This window comes from Colobus angolensis, unplaced genomic scaffold, assembly GCF_000951035.1.
Source record: "Colobus angolensis palliatus isolate OR3802 unplaced genomic scaffold, Cang.pa_1.0 Scaffold3, whole genome shotgun sequence".
Lineage (NCBI taxonomy): Eukaryota > Metazoa > Chordata > Mammalia > Primates > Cercopithecidae > Colobus > Colobus angolensis.
In genome coordinates, this window is record NW_012116265.1 from 18,507,151 (window position 1) to 18,512,783 (window position 5,633).

At 47.3% G+C, this 5,633-nt stretch overlaps 1 protein-coding gene across 1 annotated transcript in view; it reads right to left on the reverse strand.

The window, feature by feature from the left end:
• The window catches only part of JDP2 (Jun dimerization protein 2), a 42,294-nt gene extending 42,000 nt beyond the window's left edge, over positions 1–294 (reverse strand). Inside the window, exon 1 of the mRNA XM_011949535.1 lies at positions 164–294. The gene's annotated coding sequence lies outside the window, so the exon portion shown is untranslated. The remainder of the gene's footprint in view (positions 1–163) is intronic.
• Between the last annotated feature and the right edge of the window lie 5,339 nt (positions 295–5,633).

Sequence of the window (5,633 nt, forward strand, 5' to 3'; positions counted from 1 at the left end):
TGCATCAGCCCCGGCTATATAGCGGCCCCTGGGCGGCGGGGAGGGGTCGGGAATGCGGAACCGGCCGAGCTGCCAGCTCCAGACGTCAGAGGGGGACGGAGAGGAAGGGAAGGAGGGGACCCGGGAGGAGGGGGTGTGGAGCCGGCGCTTCACACCCACTGACCTTAACCTCCCCCGCTGCCTTGGGCGCCCTCCTCCCGCGGCCGCTTGCTCTCCTCTCCCCGCGGGGGAGGACCGGGTTCCATCCAGTCCCCCGGCTCCGCCACCCCATGGTGCAGGAGCGCGCGAGAAAGCAGGACGCTGCGAGCGGTTATGTAAGCGCACCCCCCGCGCACCGCCGCCCGGCTTGTGCCCGCCAGGCAGCAGCCGCAGCCCTGGGAGAGAGAAGCGAGAGGCCGGGGCCGGGGGACAAGTCAAAAGTCCCTTCACGCACAGCCTGTGTTAACCATGTACCTCAGTCCCGGCGCTTCCCCCCAAACTGAGAGAGACAGGGACAATTTCAGCACAATTTCATCCTTGGACACTTCAGGACTGAGCGGGTGAGGAGGCGATCTCGCCAGCCTGCTTTATTTTTCGGTGGAGAAGGATGGGCTGAGATGAAGGCATCTGGGGACTCCTACCCCTACCCACCGGCCCCCGCCAGCGCCCTTAGGCCCCGAGGCGGCTCGCTGCACCAGCCTGCCCTCCGCTAGGGCTGCAGCCTGAGACCGCGGCTTGCTCTGCTGCTGACACAGTTTGACCCTTGGGCTTGTGCCCTGCTCCACGGGCTTCTCCTTCCCACTCCGGACACAGCAGTGAGCAGACCCAGCCCTCAGCAGACCCCAAGTGGCCTTCTTCACCGTTACAGCTTCAATAGCCAACCCCACTCCCACCTTCCATCCTCCTACAGAGGAAATGGTGAAGGGGACTCCAGAGGGAAGGTGACATCCATGGTGCCCTGCAGTCTACAAAGGCAGAGACACAGAGCCCTCAGGTAGAACGGGGTTCCCTAGGTGGCATCTCCTACCTCCAGAGCTCCTGGGTACCCATCGAGCCCCCTACCTTCTGCCTAAGCCAGATAGGAGTGATGAGTTTTATACTCAGCGACTTTCGGCCTCCTTCTGAGAGTGATGTCAGGTCATCACCCATAGAAGAAAGGAAGTGAAAGAAAAAAGTTCATGCCTTCTTGGAGTGCAGATGCTCAGAGTGAAAGAAACAACAAGACTTGAGACAGATGCGTGCAATTGATCAAACCCGAACATGCATGTCTCTCCCATGTGAGTGAGTGCATGAGACTTTATTCTCCTTATTTCCCCAGTGCAGTGAAATCTTTCTGGATAAAAGAATTGGGCTAATAGAAGGAGAGACAGACCAAGTCCCAATGACATTGCCTGACCATTTTCACCTTCGCCATTAGCAATCTCCCTCACAGCATTGGTGTGGGCAGGTAAGCAGAAAGCAAGACCCTGAAAGACTGTACATTGGAAAATGAGCAGTAATTTGATACTCTTGTGGAAGAGCATGACTCTCCACCCTAGAAAGGCCAATGACACCTTTACTACAGTGTAAAGATCAAAGCCAGGGACTGTGAAACTGCCCCATGATGTTTCTCCTGTGAGACCTGTGTCTGGATGTTTATATGGAACAAAACATAGAACAGAGGCAATACTACTTGATGTGTCTTGGTCTGGGGCTTTGGATAAAATAAACTGATCTATATGCAGGGACTAATAATTAGGGTGTGTGGTTAGAGCTCGTCCTCTCTAGGGCCTGTTTTGGACTATGGCTGGGCCACCAGCAGTCCTACTGGGCCTTTGCTTCCCCCACAAATTAAATATGTTACAGGGGTGACACCAAGGGGTGACTTGGGAGGTCTTTAGTCCCCTCTACCTCCCTATAATCTCCATTAGGTCTTCTCTGTTATTTGATATGGAGTTTTTCAATTTCATATAGGATGCTATAAGAACACAGCTCCAAGGCCTCCCTTCTGGTCACATACTCCCTACTAGGCCCCTCTACATAGTCACTGCCTCGGGAGTGGCTAGAGGGAGAGGCATAAACTGGGTCCTTTATGCAGACATTGGATGCTGGATGGAGCTGATCTACCGCTGGCTCTTAGGGACAGACAAGTGACTCAGCCTAAGGCAGTTTGAATTTAAATTTCCTATCAGAAGTAGAAAAGTCCTGATTAACACACCCAGCCCTAGCCAATGGGCTGATTGAGAGATCCTCACGTATCCCAAGTAAATCTCATTAAGACTGGGAATTTTGTGGATCTGCTGGAAAGAGAAGCTGCCAGAAGCCACCACATGAAAGTGATCTATTGAGAGTGAAGCTAATGGGAGGAAGAGTAGAGCCAAGCCACGGAGGAAAAGACAGATCAAGTTCCAATGACATTGCCTGAGTTCCTGAATTCAGTCACGCCTGACATTATCCTGACCTCTGCAGGTTTTAGCTATAGGAATCAGTAAATTATGTCTTACCCAAGGCAGTTTGAATTTGGGTTTCCTATTACTTGCAATTAGAAAAGTCCTAATTAATACAGGGGGTTTTGCATCTGTGACTTATGTGGACTATTTCATTTTAAAGTTTAATGGGCATTGATGAATCCCAAGCTCTTTGCAAAGAGGGGAAAACTGAAATGGTGAGGTAAAATAGTGAATTCCCGAGACCTGCTCCTCCAAAATCAAAGCAGAAAGTGATAGTTCTGAGTAATCAGCCAGTCAGCTAGTCTTTATCCTAGTATTTACTGAAAATCTGTGCACCCTCAAGGTACACAAACTTTAAGACATGATTTCTCACCTGTTCCTACATCCCATCTAATTAGGAAAAATGATTTACAAGCTAATCAATAGCAAGACCAAGAGTAGCTAAGAGCTAATGATGCAACACTGGCTATAAGTACTGTAGGAGTTCACACAGGATTGCTGCTCCAGTCTCTACTCAAATTCTATAGACCAAAATTGCAAACCCATAGCTGGCAGGGCTGAAAATCTGGCTTTTCTGGCTTCAACCTTAAATTCGTTTTTTTAAAAGACAGGCATGGTGGTGCTCACCTGTAGTACCAGCTACTCAGGAGACTGAAGCAGAAGGATCATTTGAGCCCAGGAGTTCAAGTCTAGCCTAGGCAACATAGCAAGACCCCCATCTCAAAAAAATAATTGTAGAAAAAAAATGTTTTAATATAGCAAAGATTTCATATTAAAAAATCTAGATTTCAAACTTCTCTTTTAAAAATATCAAAGTCAGGCAACATTGGGCATATGTAATAGTCAGGATAAGCTAGGTTTTGCTGCAGTAACAAATATCCCCCCAAACTCATTGGCTTAACAAAAGAAAGGCTACTTCCCACTCACACAAGACAACTGTGGATTGAAGTGATTCTCCAGGGCAGCTGTCTTATAGATGATGCCTCAGTATTGATACCTTCATATCAACAAGTACATTCATGGCCACCAGGGCAGAGAAAAAGAAGTAGAGAGGGCCGAGCACTAGCAGTGAAATTTTTCCTCCTAGAATGACATACATCATTTTAGCTTATGTTTCATTGGCCAAAGCAAGTCACATGGCCATTCTTAATTTCAAAGATGCAAGGAAGCTCAGTCCTCCCATGGACCACGGAGGAGAAAGGAACCAGAAAATAGTAAACAGTTAGTATCTTCCATGGCATGCACTTCCTTATGGCAACAATAGGCTGGAGTCCACTAGAAGCTGCCCCTTGAAATGGGACTTAAACACCCAGTTTGACACAGTCTCCACCCAACCTGCCTAGCCCTTGGGGGCATTTGATTTTGCAAGTCCTGGTATAGATAAAGTAAATCTCAATATCAGTTTTTCAGATGTCCCTGGTGATCCATGGAGTTATCACACAGTTTTCAAAAGCAAATGTTTTGCTCTGCTTGAAACAAAAACCTATGCCGTGCAGAATTCTTACAGTGAAAAGCAGGATGATGTCATGAAATCAAACATGAAGTTGAAACTAGCTGTTATTGTAGTCTGCAAATTACATAAACCTGTTTATGGTGATTTCTTCCTGTTGCTCTTCCCTCGATCAATCAAACACCCACCAGGAGAAACAAGCCTCCCAAGCTCTTCCCTGGAGTGGTAGTGACTTGGGAAGGGGGGCAGGGGGATGTCTAATTTAACATTTTGAAACATTTATATATATATGAATATACATACATATAGATGTGTCTATATAAATATTCAAGGCTAAAATATTTGAGAAGAAAACTTGTGAGCTAGGAATGGGAAGGCTTCTCTTCCAATGACCACCAATAAGAATGTTATAAAATATGTCTAAAGATTTAAGAATAAATCAGCATCCATACAAATGCAGCCATCTCTTGGAAAAGCCTAGTGTCTTCTCTTTAATCTTCTAACACAATACAGTTTTCGGAGGATGAAGAAATGGTAACTTCTCTGGTTAAAATGCTGGAGCAGGCTGAGTGTGGTGGCTCATACTTGTATCTAGCACTTTAGCTGGCCAAGGTAGGAAGCCACCCTAGGAAACATAGCCACACCCTGTCTCTCCAAAAAAAAAAAAAAAAAAGTATTAAAAAACAACAACAACAACGGGGCATGGTGACATGTGCCCATAGTCCAGTTATTTGGGAAGCTGAAGCAGGAGGATGGCTTGAGCCCAGGAGTCGGAAGGTCTGAAGTTACAGTGAGCTGTGACCACTCCACAGCACTCCAACCTAGATGACAGTGAGACCACCCTGTCTCCAAAAAACAAACAAAAAAAGACCAGGTATGGTGGCTTATACCTGTAACCCTAGCACTTTGGGAGGCTGGGGCAGGAGGATTGTTTGAGCTCAGGAGTTCAAAAGCAACCCAGGCAATACAGTGAGACCCCCATCTCTATTTAAAAAAAAAAAAATGCTGGGGCAGGTGGATTTAGGGAGAGGAGGAGTATAGTGGATGTATGTTGTTCTCAGCATTCCTTTCTTTGGAGAACCACTTCTCTCCCTCTTCCCTGTGGCCCTGGAGGGGCCTCATTGCCCCCATCCAGATGTGAGGGGTGCGACCTGAATTGGCCAATTAGAGTAGTCCACATCCAAAACCATTGGTTCAGGGATGAGCACATGACTCAAACAGGGCCAATTAGAGTGTTCCTTGAGATTTGACATCTAAATACCAAAGAAGAGAGGGGTTCCTTTCCTTTAAAACATCAGTGTATGAAGGTAGTTTGTGGCTGTGGATGGCCATTTTTTCTGTCATGTGACAAAAGTCTGCCCAAGAAAGAAACCAACACAGAGAGTAAAAGAGAACCTGGCCGGGCGCGGTGGCTCATGCCTATATTACCAGCACTCTGGGAGGCCGAGGTGGGCGGATCAGGGGGTCAGGAGATGGAGACCATCCTGGCTAAGACAGTGAAACCCCATCTCTACTAAAAAATACGAAAAATTAGCCGGGTGTAGTGGCAGGCACCTGTAGTCCCAGCTACTCGGGAGGCTGAGGCAGGAGAATGGCATGAACCTGGGAGGCGGAGGTTGCAGTGAGCCAAGATCGCACCACTACACTCCAGCCTGGGTGATAAGAGCAAAACTCCATCTCAAAAAAAAAAAGTTTGGGCCTCAGTTTCCTCAACAGTTAAATGAGGACAATAATGGTGCCTACATTAGAGGGTCTATATGAAGATTAAATATGAT